Below are 13,335 nucleotides of genomic sequence, written 5' to 3'. Positions count from 1 at the left end.
AACAATATGAACTAACTAGTACCCTCAGAGCTCCCAGGGTCTCAACCACAAACCAAGGACTGCATATGGAGGGGTCTGATTGTTCAGGCAGTATGTGTATAGTAGAGTATTGCAAATTCGATCATCAATAGGAGGAGAGGATCTCGGCCCTGTGAAGGTTCTGTGCCCCAGTGTAGGGGAATGCCAGGGCCAGAAAGTGGGAAAGGGCGGGGTGGCAGGCATGGGGAAGTGGGAGGCAACAGGGGTTTGTTTTTGTTGTTTTTGTTTGTTTGTTTGTTTTTTGGAGGGGAAACTGGGAATGGACAAATTTACATGTTCATAAAGAAAATATCTAAAAAAAAAGATATGTTGGTAATATTAATTTTCATATTAAGATATTAAGAAAGAGTAATTGTTACTTCCTGTTGTTTTTGTTGTAAGAGGTGGAATTAGGTTTGTGTGGGTTTGTTGAACGATTATTTTCTTGCTTATATAGTTTTGCTCCTTAGTTGATGTTTCCATCTATTATCCTTTGTAGGGCTGGATTTGTGGAAAGATATTGTATAAATTTTGCTTTGTCATGGAATATCTTGTTTTCTCCATCTGTGGTAATTGAGAGTTTTGCTGGGTATAGTAGCCTGGGCTGGCATTTGTATTCTTGTAGGGTCTGTATGACATCTGCCCAGGATCTTCTAGCTTTCATAGTCTCTGGTGAGAAGTATGGCATAATTCTGATAGGCCTGCCTTTATATGTTACTTGCCTTTTTTCCCTTACTGCTTTTAAAATTCTTTCTTTGTTTATTGCATTTGGTGTTTTGATTATTATGCGACTGGAGGAATTTCTTTTCTGGTCCATTCTATTTGGAATTCTGTAGACTTCTTGTATGTTCATGGGCATCTCTTTCTTTAGGTTAGGGAAGTTTTCTTCTATAATTTTGTTGAAGATATTTACTGGCCCTTTAAGTTGGGAATCTTCACTCTCTTCTACACCTATTATCCTTAGGTTTGATCTTCTCAGTACGTCCTGGATTTCCTGGATGTTTTGGGTTAGGAGCTTTTTGCTTTTTGCATTTTATTTGACTGTTGTGTTTTCTGTGGTGTCTTCTGCCCCTGAGAGTCTCTCTTCTATCTCTTGTATTCTGTTGGTGATGTTTCATCTACGACTCCTGATTTCTTTCATAGGTTTTCTATCTCCAGGGTTGTCTCTCTTTGTGATTTCTTTATTGTTTCTATTTCCATTTTTAGAGTCTGGATGGTTTTGCTCATTTCCTTTACCTGTTTGATTGTGTTTTCCTGTAGTTCTTTAAGGGATTTTTGTGTTTCCTCTTTCAGGGCTTCTAGGTGTTTACCTGTGCTCTTCTGTATTTCTTTGAGGGTGCTATTTATGTCTTTCTTAAAGTCCTGTATCATCATCATGAGAAGTGATTTTAGATCTGAATCTTGCTTTTCCAATGTGATGGTGTGTCCAGGACTTGCTACGGTGAGAGTATTGCATTCTGATGATGCCAAGTAACCTTGGTTTGTGTTGCTTATATTCTTATACTTGCCCCACATCATCTGGTTATCTCTAATGTTACCTGCCCTTACTAAATCTGACTGGAGCCTGTCCTTCCTGTGATCCTGATCCTGGTTGTGTCAGAACTCCTCATAGTCAAGCTGTCTCTGTGGTCCTGTAATTCTGGGATCCTGTGACCCTGGGCTTGTTAGAGCACCTGGGATTAGAGCTTCCTCTGGGTGTTTTGCTTGCTGGCTGCAGAGCTGCCAGAGCTTCCACCCATGGTCTGCTCAAGGCCCAGACAGAGCAGAAGCAACCCGAGCCACTGAGCTGGCGGAGTTCCAGTGTGCCTGGGTCTTGCTGGTCCCAGTTACTCCTAGTATTGGGACAGATGTTGTGTCCTCCTCACCTCTGATCCTGGGTGTGTTAGAGTGCCCGGGAATAGAGTTTCCTCTGGGTTTTGTGGGACTGGCTGCAGAGCTTGTGCCCAAGGTCTGCTCAGGGCACCAGCTGACCCAGACAGACTGGAAGCAACCGATCCACTGGCCTGGCAGACTTTCTGTGTGCCTGGGTCCTGCTGGTCCAGCTACTCCCCGTGTCCTTACTCTTAATAGCTGAATAGTATTCCATTGTGCAAATGAACCACATTTTCTGTATCCATTCTTAAGTTGTGAGACATGTGGGTTGTTTCCAGCTTCTAGCTATCACAAATAAGGCTGCTATGAATGTAGTTTAACACTTGCCCCTGTGGCATGGTGGGGCATCTTTTGGTTATATGCCCAAGAGTGGTATAGCTGGGTCTTCAGGTAGATGTATTCCCAATTTTCTGAGGAACCTCCAGAATGATTTCCAGAGTGGTTGTACCAGTTTGCAATCCTACCAGCAATGGAGGAGTGTTCCTCTTTCTCTACATCCTTGCCAACATGTGCTGTCACCAGAGTTTTTGATCTTAGCCATTCTGATTGGTGTGAGGTAGAATCTCAGAATTGTTTTGATTTACATTTCCCTGATCACTAAGGATTTCGAACATTTCCTTAAGTGTTTCTTAGCCATTTGAAATCCCTCTGTTGTGAATTCTCTGTTTAGTTCTATACCACCTTTCTTGATTACCTTATTTGGGTTTTTTGGTGGTTAGTTTCTTGAGTACTTGCTATATTTTGCATATTAGCCCTCTATCGGATGTGGGGATAGTGAAGATTTTTTCCCCAATCTGTAGGTTCAGTTGTTCAACTTCTTCACCTTTTTGATTTTGTTTTCCTGTATTTCTTTCAGTGAGTTATATATATATACTCCTTAAGGATTTTATTATCTTTGTGAGATAGGATTTTAGGTCAGCATCATGCTTTTCAAGTGTATGAAGGTATCCAGGGCTTGCTGTGGTGGGAGAGCTGGGTTTTCATGGTTTCAAAGTATATTGGCTTCTGTTGCTTATGTCCTTGGCTTGCCTCTTGCCATTTGGTTATCTATAGTGTTTACTGGCTTGAGTTTCTCTGTCTGGAGCCTGCTACCTGTGTCCCTGGGTTGCTGTAGGTCTCCTGGGAGGCCTTCAGACTGTGGGGTCTTCAGAGGAGCAGACACACTGATGATCTGCCTTGGTAGAAGGAGCAGGCCAGAAAGGAGGTGGAGTTCGAGCAGAGGAGATGAGTCTGGAGTCCACTGGGCTCCTTGGGGATTCCAGCTACTTCACTTATTTGGGGAGATCCCTTACCTGTTGCCCTAGGTGCAGCAGATCTCCTGAGAGGCCTCTAGAGTGTGGGGTCTTCAGAGGGGCAGACATGCTGATGATCTGCCCCAGCGGAAGGCCCAGGCCACCAAAGACATTTTTTGTTTGTTTCTTTGTTTTTTTAATACTTTCTTCAAGTCTAAAATATCTCAGAGTGGAATAGTGGTCTATTTTAGCATAGCATTTATTATTTTCGCAAGCTACAAACCCCATATAGAGGAAAAAGAAATCTCATAAAACATGGAGAACAAGTTCCTCAGATCAAAGAAGGTGTTCATCATACTTACTTTCATAAGCAGAAGAATAGACATGCAAAGACCTACAGCCACCCAGTATTGAGCCTCTTAAGTTTTGTTTTAATTTACTGATTTTGGTTTTTTGAGGTAGAGTCTCAGGTATCCTAGGCTGGCCTCAATGTCACTTTGTAGCTGCGTCTGGTCTTGAACTTCTGGTACTCTTCTCTCTAGCTCCCAAGTACTAGGATTTCAAAGAGGTGCTACCATCCACAGCCTTTTTGTTTTTAAATGATTCCATATGAAGGCCTCTTTATACAAAATCCTATGGAGCTGTGGCAGATCATAGCTGAGACCCTACAGGATGGGACAAGGCTCCACCTTTAACCCATATTAACCCATTCCCTAATCTGCAAAGACAGAGCTTGCTTATCAACCTCTCTCCGTGCCAGTTGCAAAAACAGAAACCCTAATCCTGCCCCCCCCGCCAAAAAAATATGTGATGTATTCTATCAAGACTACCCAGTGATCCCCTCAAGTAAGAAAATCCTAACTTGAGTGACCTGTGTTTAGTCCGCAGTATAACTTGCCTGCTTTCAACTAAGAAAACACAGCCTCAGTGCCATCCATCCATATCTTTATTCTTTACAAATGAGACAACCTCTGTTAGCAAAGTAAGCAGCCTCCTTACAACTCTAGGGGTTGGTCTGGAAAGATTTGTCTGGTTTCTTACCGTAGGATGCCTTTGTGTTTCCATGAATTCACTTATGCTTAGTGACTGTAACTAGTGACTAGCTTCGAAAGCTGGATCTTAAGGAAACAATGTCTGAGTCATGGACAGCCCCTCCAAATGGCTCTCTGATTCTCCCCCTCCTTTTCTCTGCTGCATTTTTACTGCTTGTCTGAAACAGCATTTTCATCTGGTAGCCTGCCCACTTCCAGAGCCCTCTCTCCCTAAGCCACTTCTGTTCTTGCCACATTTCTTGTTTGTTCTGAAATCTTAGATGGTCTTTTCTAATGTTTATCTGTAACCTGCTTCTTAGCTTGCATGCTAAGATTTCCCTTCCGCTTGTTCCAGTGTGTTTTTGGTTGATCTGCCACTGTTCGACCCAGTTAATGAACCAGCTCTCAATTCCTAGTATTTCTGCCCTATTCTGTTTGGAGTGTCTTGACTTTCCATTTAGACATCTCTTATTCTGCTTCCTGTGATGTCTTTTCTGAGTTTTCAGCTGAGTGGGCTTGATCTTCAAGGTTTCCAACATTATAGTTTTTTCTAAGTTTTGTTTTAACTTGTATTTCTCATATGGTACTTGACATATTCTTCTTGGTAGTTTGGTTCTACTTCCTGCATTGTAGATTCCTAGCTTCTTTAGAACAGAAAATATAAATATTCTACAGAAAACAGATTTTCTGTGATAGAATTGCTATAATTTGGATTGATAAATATGATATTGCAGACGTGTTAGTATTGTAATCACAAGCTCTTGGGGTCTGAGGCAGGATAGTTAAGAGTCGCTGGGCTAGTCTGTTTATCAAGACCTATCATACAAACAAATGAACAAACAAACAAAACCCTTTATTCTTAGGAGGAAGAGGAGAAAAGAAGGGAGAAGGAGGATGAGTATTATCATTACCATTATTATTTTAGCCAGCCTAAGTTAATAGATTCTGGAGGATTCATATCTATTAGTCATAAGATATTACTCCAGCACTAAGGTGGGCATGGAATGGCTATTCTGGCTTCTCCAGATAAGGTAGTCTGGACCTGTAACACTACAGTCTCTCCACAGTACACTTGTGTTTCCATCAGTCTCTGCACACACAGCTTCTTTTCAGGAGTTGATCTTTACACAGAGAGATTCCATTTTCTACTAAGCCATATAAACCAAGAAGTTGTCGGGAGTGTGATGTGAGTATTTGCCTGTCAACATTTAAGTTGGATTTAGCAGTGAATCCACCTGGTACTGAGATTTACCTTGTGGAGACTTGATTAGAGCTTTGTTATCATAGATTTGTAATAAGTCTGTTTAAGTGATGTGTATCTTGTAGCTTTAATTTTAGTAGGTCACATGTGTTTAAAAACTCATCCATTTCTTCTAAGTTTTCCAGCTTTTGGAGAATAAGTTTTCAAAGTATTCTCTAATTGTATTTTTGATTGTATTAGAGTCTGATTTAACAGTACCTCTTTTGTCTCCAATTTTGTTAATTTGATTTTTCCCCCTTGCTAGTTTGAATAAAGGTTTGTTAATCATATTTTTTCAAGTAACCAACTCTTGGGTTGTGTGTATTGTTGTTGGAGTCTTTTGATGATGGTGTTGGTTTTTTGTTTTGTGTTTTTTGCTTTGCTTTGCTTCTACAGAACAGCCTTGTAGCTGTGCCTCACTACATAGACCAAATGGCCTTACACTCAGAAGTCCACTGGCCTTTGCCCCTCCATATTCTGGAAATGAAAGTGTGTACCACCTGGCTCAGCATAGTTTTGTCTCTAAAAAGCAATAAAAAAGTCACATTCACTAATTTCTTGAACTTTATTATTTCTTGCTTTCTACTACTATGTCTTGTATTGGCTTCTCATTTTTTTCCAGAGTCCTGAGGTATAGCATTGTTTGCTGGATATTGTTCTAGTTTTTAATGTACACTCTTAAACCTATTTATTAAGTTTCCTTTAAGAATTGACTTGACTGTGTCCCAAATGTTCTGGTAAAGTGTATTCTCATTTTCATTTTGAGTCTAGGAATTTTTTTATTTCTTCTCTAATTTCTTGGATGACTCTCACTGTTCATTCAAAGTATATTGTTTGGTTTCCAAGCGGTTTTATAATGTCTTTTGCTGTTGATTTATTTAATAACACTATAATCTGATGGGACACATGGCATAGTGCCATTTTTTTTTAAGCTGGTAAAGTTTATTTGTGATCCACAGTGTGATCATTTTTTTAGAAAGGTCTGTGTGCCACGAAGAAGAATGTATTCCTCATCTGATGACTGTAATATTCTGTATATAACTGTTAATTCCACTTGATTTATGGTGTATTTTAGCTTCTTTGCTTATTTTTAATTTGGAAGAACCATTTGATTATTAAAGTCTCCCACTAATGTTATATTTGAACTGATGTAGCCTTTTGGTGTTTGTTTTATGAAACTGGGAAAGTCCAATATTTAGTGCATAGATATTGTATTAGTCAGGGTTCTCTAGAGTCACAGAACTTATGGATAGTCTCTATGTAGTAAGGGAATTTGTTGATGACTTATAGTCTATAGTCCAACTCCCCAACAATGGTCAGCCGCAGCTGTACATGGAAGTCCAAGGATCTAGCAATTGCTCAGTCCCACAAGGCAAGCAGGCAGAGAGAGAGAGTGAATATTCCTTCTTTCAGTGTCCTTATGTAAGTCTCCAGCAGAAGGTGTAGCACAGATTAAAGGTGTGTGTCACCACACCTGGATCTGGGTGTGTACCACATGACCATGAACTCAGAAATCTTCCTGTTTTCTGGGATTCATAGCCTCTATGCCTCGAGATCTCCATGCCAAGATCCAGGTCAGAAACTTGTATCTCCCAGCCTCCAGAGTAGGATCACAGGTGAGCCTTCCAATTCGGAATTGTAGTTCATTCTAGATATAGTCAAGATGACAACCAGGAATAGCCTCTACAGATATTGACAGCAATTGTGTCTTTTATTTTACATGTTTTAATTCAAATACAATTACATAGGTTTCCCCCTATCTTTCCAGCTCCTTCCCATTTCATATCTCCTCCACTCTCAAGTTTATAGGCTCTTTTCTTTAATTATTGATGTTCATTCTTGCATATCTATGACTACGTTTAAAATTATGGTAAATGAGTATATTTTAAAATCTATTTTTTTCAAAATTTATGTGTATGTATATAGACCTGCATAAGTTTCTATATAATAGGTATATAGGTATATACCTTGACTTCTTTGCCAGTTTGTTTCCCCTTGATCTCCTTTGTTGTCTTATTGCTCTGGCTAGAACTTCAAGTACTATATTCAATAGATATGGGGAGAGTGGGCATCCTTGTCTTGTCCCTGATTTTAGTGGGATTGCTTCATTTAATTTGGAGACCAGAAGAGGACATCAGATTCTCTGGAACTGGAGTTATAGATGGCTGCCTAATATAGGTGTTGGAAACTGAACAAGAGGTCCTGTGCAAGAGGAAAATGCTCTCCTTACAACTGAGCTTCTTTCTAGCTCCACAGTTGTTATATCTTTTTGGTGAGTTGTTTCCTTTACTAATATGTGTTGACCCTTCTTGATCAATCTGATTAGTTTTGGTTTGATGTCTTCTTTATCAATTGCAGAGATAGGTATGTCTGCTTATGGCTTTTGTTTACTTAGTAGTATAATTTAGATAGTTGATCAATTTACATCAGTTTTTTCGATATTTTTGAATAGTTCTTATTTTTCCAATCCAGTTGATTTGTCTATATCTTTTTACATGTAAACTTAGACCATTTACATTTAATGTCTTTATTGATTGTTTATAAATGTTTTAGATAATGGTTTCCTGGATTGTTGATATTTTTTTTCATTCTTCTGTATTTATTTTGGGAGTTTGCTTATTTTCTGTTTTAGGTAAGGTTGACTTTTTTTCTCTAGTTCCTTTTGTTCTTTTCATAGGATTTATACTTTTATGTTTTCGTGTGGGGAAGGGTTTTTAAAATTCCTCTGTATAGTATTCCTTTAAAAAATATTCTTTAGTGCTGATTTGGTTGTCATGAATTACTTACTTTTTGTTTGTCTGAAATATTTTTGTTTTTTCATCAGTTTTGAAAGGTAACTGCGCTAGAAAAAACACTCTTGTCTCAATTCACAGTTATTTATTTTCAGAGCTTGAAGTCTCTCATTGCATGCTTTTCTAGCTTTAAAGATTTAATAGTGGCTGAAGTAGTTCTGATAGCTGTATGGTACGAAGGTACATGAGTTGTATTCTTCTCAGATGGCACTGACATCTTCACTACGATGTCTCATGGAGAATTCCTTCTCTGGTCATTTCTGTTTAGGATTCTACATTTCTTTTGTGTTTAGATGTATACTCCATTTTCTAGATTTAAAAAATTTTATGTTTTAATTTTATTAAGTCTGTGTGTTACTTATTTGCAACTTATCTGTTACTGTGATAAAATATAATAACCAAGGCAACTTAAAGAATGAAGTGTTTGTTCAGGCTTATGGTTCCAGAAAGAGAGTACATAATGGTGGGGAAGGCACAAAGAAGGTGATGTTTAGATTACATTTTAGGGGAGTTCGAGCAGTTGTGTTCATGGTTAGGAGCTGTGTCATATTCTTTGGATTTTTTATTGTCATGTTGTATGCATGTTAGAATGGATCATCTTCCAGTTTTTCCTTACTTCCAATTCTATTTGTTGTGTAGATTTTTTTAAAACCTTGTTACTTTAGTGTGTGTGTGTGTGTGTGTGTGTGTGTGTGTGTGTGTGTGTGTGTGTGTAGGGGAGGGTATGGCATATATGGGCAGGTACCCAGAAGAGAATATTACATCCCTTGTAACTTGAGGTACAGGCAGTTGTGAGCCACCCCATGTAGGTGTTGGAAATTGACCTCAGGTCCTCTGAAATTGCAATACGGATTCATCTCTTCATCTCTGATTGTTTGGTTTTCTGTGATTCTTCCTACAATAATGTTCACATGAAGTTCAGTTTGGGTTGCAGGTGAACCTGTTAGTTGGGAGATGGGATCACTGAGTGATCCAGTCTTGGGTAGGTGGCAGCAGGACCAAGGTTGGAGCACACCAGATGCTGGTAAAAATTCCATTGCACATTGGATTCTACCAACCCTTTGGGGCCTAGATTCAAATGTGGGTTGGGGTTTAAATGTTGGTCCCAGTGAACTTCCAGAACTTTTATAGACTCTTACCCTAATTAGGGTCATCATGAAATGTCTTGTTTAATGTTTGAGTTGCTCTTGAAGATTTTATGGGTTAGTCAACATTTCTTATTTTGTTTAAATTCTAGGCAAGACCTGTACAAATGTTTTTGCATATTTGTCTGTATACTTTGCCTGGTGCCTGTGAAGGCCAGGTAAAGGCATCAACTGAATCTCCTAGAATGGAGTTACCATGTGGGTGCTGGAAACAGAACCCGATCCTCTACAAAAGCAGCAAATGCTCTTAACCACTGAGCCAGTGCTCCAAGCCCTTAAAGTAATTTGGTTTGATTAAAGCAGTTGCATGAGCAAAAATAGTATTTGTTCATGGAATTAAATGAATAACTTCTATTGAGCTTTTAACCTGATTTCTTTTCTTTTTAAGCCAAGGTCTCATCTGTTCCAGGGTAGCCTGGAACTATGTAACCAAGAATGACCTTGAATTTTTGATCCTCCTCCTGAGTGCTGGGATTATAGCCATGTGCCACCATTCCTGGTTTTATTTGGTGCCGAGGATCAAACCTTAGGACCCTGTGGGTGATAGGAAACACTCCACCAACTGAGCTACATCCGCAGTTGATAATTTTAGGTTTTTCTTATAAAGATTAATGAAGTAAGTAATGGATAATATTCCAAATGTGATTAGTTTTAAATAAGATTTATCTGCCATGAGCAATAAAACTCACATTTTGACTTGAAGTACAATTTTCCAAATGTTTAACTTGAAGAGGAGTCCATTTTGTTTTCATTTTTCTCATTCCAGTGGATGATGTATATGTTTTTGGTTTTGCTTTGTATGTCCTTAGGCATTGTTAATATGGTGAGGGGGTTCCTAGTGGCACCCTGCCAAGATATCCCCCTGAGAAATCACAGTGTGGAATAGATCTCTATAAAGAGAGTTTATTTGGGGGTAGGAATGGGAGTCCCTGTTGGCATTCCTTCTAGGCTCTACCCCACAATTACCTGGCAACTGACTCGGTATAAAAGGGGCTGCTTGCCCCCTACTCACTCTCTTGCTCTTGTTTTTCCTCTCTTCCCCTCTTCCTTCTCTGCCCCTTCTCTCCTCATTCCCCTCCCCGCCTCTCTCTATGTGTTCTCTCTCTCTCTCTCTCTGTCTCTCTCTCTCTTTCTCTCTCTCTCTCTCTCTCTCTCTCTCTCTCCCTCCCTCCCTCCCTCCCTCCTTCTCCCCTCCCCATATCCTAAATAAACTGTATTCTATACTATACCTCTGGCTGGTCCCTCAGGAGGAAGGGATGCATCAACATGGGCCTGTAGAGACAACCCCCCCTTCCCTGAAACCATAGGGCACCTCCATCAAACGTACTCCTGGTTCTTTTTCTTTTTTATAAAACACAACAGTCTGGACCTGGAGAAGGGGTAGAGGTAGACAGAGGACAGCAGAGCCATGAGGTCAGAGAAGAAGGGACAGAGAAGGACAGAAAAGTAGAGAAAGGGAGAGGGAGGGAGGGAGAGAGGGAGACAGAGACAGAGACAGGGAGGGGGAGGCACATGAGGGGAGGAAGATACATATGGGAACAGAGGGAGAGAAAGAACTTGGGTGTGAGCAGTCCTTTTATAGGCTGCCTGCACTTGACCTAAGCAGGTGATGACATAAGCCATTGCTGGGTCCCTGGGAGGAGTCTAGTGGAATCTCCTGTAAGCTAACAGGCACAAATGTATGTGTGCGTGTGCACGTGCAGCTTGATGCCCTATATTATGAATGTAGGAAGCCATGCAATGTCACTCTCCTACCTTATTTATTGAGGCTAACTTTCTCAGTCACACCCAGAGCTTGCTGATGCAGTTAGTCATGCTTACTGGTGATAGCTTGTAGGCTGCTCACTGAAAAGGCATGTGTTCCTTCCAAACACCCCTTTTTCCTCTTTTCTTTTTCCTTATGCCCTCTCCCTTCTTCCTTCCCCTTTTTCTTTCCTCTTTCCTTTCTTCTATGCAAAATGTGTTGCTGTTGTTTTCACTTTGAAAGAAGTTCTCTCTTGCTGTGATCGTGGCCAGCAGTAAAACACAAGCCAGCAGTAAAACACAGCACAGAGGTTCTCTGTGTGATTTAATGAAGGCCTTAGCTATCTCTTCTAGGGGTTTAGCTGAAGGCCAGAGCTTCCCAAAAGGCCTGACTGGGAAGAAGTGGAATGCAGCTCTGACATCACAGCCTCAGCTCCTGGGAATGTTTTGCATTCCTCTTCCTGGCAGTGGTGTAGTGGCTTCCAGCAAGGAAGGAGTACAGCTCCAAGAGAGAGAGAGAGAGAGAGAGAGAGAGAGAGAGAGAGAGAGAGAGAGAGAGAGAGAGAGAGAGAGAGAAAGAGAGAGAGAGAGAACAGGTTATAATGAAACTGTTGTTTGGGAGGTATATTTATTCTGAGCCAAATTTGTAATTGGAACCAGATGTCTTACACTTTGAAGCTCCTGAAATGCTGAGTTTATTAATTACTGTAATAGCTGAACTATCAGGGTTTTTGCTTGAAAATCTCGAAACTTTTTAAGTTTTAAGGGGACTGGTTTCCAACATCTCTGCAGTTCGATTGGTTGTGGTCTCTGTAAAGGTCTTCATCTTTTGAAAGAAAAGTTTATTTGATGTGGGGTGATTTTACACACAATAACAACAATTAATGAACAAAGAGGGCAAAGGGTATATAGGAAGGTTTGGAGGGAGAATGGGGAGAATTATTATACGAGATTATAATCTCATAAAATAAAAGACACACACATATATATGTTTGTGCATAAATAGGGGGTGGGAGGAGAAGAGAGAGAGAGGGACTGCTGAGAGTGATAGAGCACACCCTTAATCACAGCACTGCTGTGGGGTGGGTGAGAGTGTGGCAGAGACGGGCAGATCTCTAAGACTTTGAGGCCAGCCTGATTTATATAGGGAGTTCCAGTCTACCCAAGGCTACATAGTGAGACCTTCCCCAGTGTCTCTGTCTGTCTCTCTCTCTCTGTCTCTCTCTCTCTCTGTGTGTCTTTCTCTCTCTCCCCCCCCTCTCTCTCACACATACACACACACAGGAAAAAAGAAAATAATTAAGGGGAAAGCAGCTTTCCTGCTGTGCATCAAGGACCCGATGAACTGAGCTGTAGACAGAATGCAAGCACTTTGGAAGCTTGTTAGTCTGAAAAGTTGCTTTTGAAACAAAACTGCAATCCATTAGTGAATTTTGTGTTGTTTGGCTGTCCATTGGGAGAAGAAATCCATTCTACTATCTGCTGTAGAATATTTCTCCACAGGGGATTAGGGTTCCCAGTGTCATTTCTGGCCCTAAATCTAGTGTTCCAAGCAGACACCCAAAACAACATGTTAAAAAGCCTGGTGCAGCCTGCGCATGTAGGTAGCTCCTGCAGAGTAACACAAAGCAGACTGCCACTTCCTGAGTTAAACTTTAAACCTCACTTTGTCTTTTTCCTGTCTGCTACTTTCTAAAAGGCTGTATATAAGTTTAGCTACTCACAATTTGTTTTTCTACATTTTAGAAATAAAATATTAAGCCCTTTAAAAAATATGCTACATAGTTGCCTTTGACTACCACATTAACAATAACTCTCCAGTTAGGTATAAACCCACTTGAGTACTTCCTGTTGTACAGAGGCTGAGTCACTGGTCAAAGTCGTCAGAAATGTGGGAAAGTACATGCCAGTGATGTCCTGTAGCCTCATCCATTGGCAGTGTGGCTTTAGGAGATTTTCTTAGAGTTCTTGGCTGTACAAAACAAAATATGTGGTTCTAATTCTGTTTTATTTTTGGAAGTAAGGGTGGGTGTAGAGGACAGACTATCGCTTGACGTGGGATTTCTGTTTAAAATTGGCCAAACGTGTTAGGCATGTGTTTAAGCGTATGCTTTGGTATAGTTCATTAGGATTTGGTAAACAGGGTTCTTTGTAAGTTTATTTTCTTTTTTCTCTTTGTTAGAAATAAAATGTTTTCATACAATATATTATGACCACAGGTTTTCCTCTCTCTCTCTCTCTCTCTCTCTCTCTCTCTTTTTT

At 40.2% G+C, this 13,335-nt stretch overlaps 1 protein-coding gene across 6 annotated transcripts in view; it reads left to right on the top strand.

The window, feature by feature from the left end:
- Window positions 1–13,335, top strand: part of Spidr (scaffold protein involved in DNA repair) — a 254,641-nt gene that overhangs the window by 128,694 nt on the left and 112,612 nt on the right. The window contains exon 1 of one of the 6 annotated variants that reach the window (XM_031363197.1): window positions 7,612–7,665. The exons of the other annotated variants lie outside the window; for them this stretch is intronic. The gene's annotated coding sequence lies outside the window, so the exon portion shown is untranslated. Of the gene's footprint in view, window positions 1–7,611; window positions 7,666–13,335 lie in introns of those variants that run through there. 6 annotated transcript variants of the gene reach the window in all.

This window comes from Mastomys coucha, unplaced genomic scaffold, assembly GCF_008632895.1.
Source record: "Mastomys coucha isolate ucsf_1 unplaced genomic scaffold, UCSF_Mcou_1 pScaffold12, whole genome shotgun sequence".
NCBI classification, from domain to species: Eukaryota; Metazoa; Chordata; class Mammalia; order Rodentia; family Muridae; genus Mastomys; species Mastomys coucha.
This window is presented reverse-complemented; position numbering and strand designations above follow the sequence as displayed.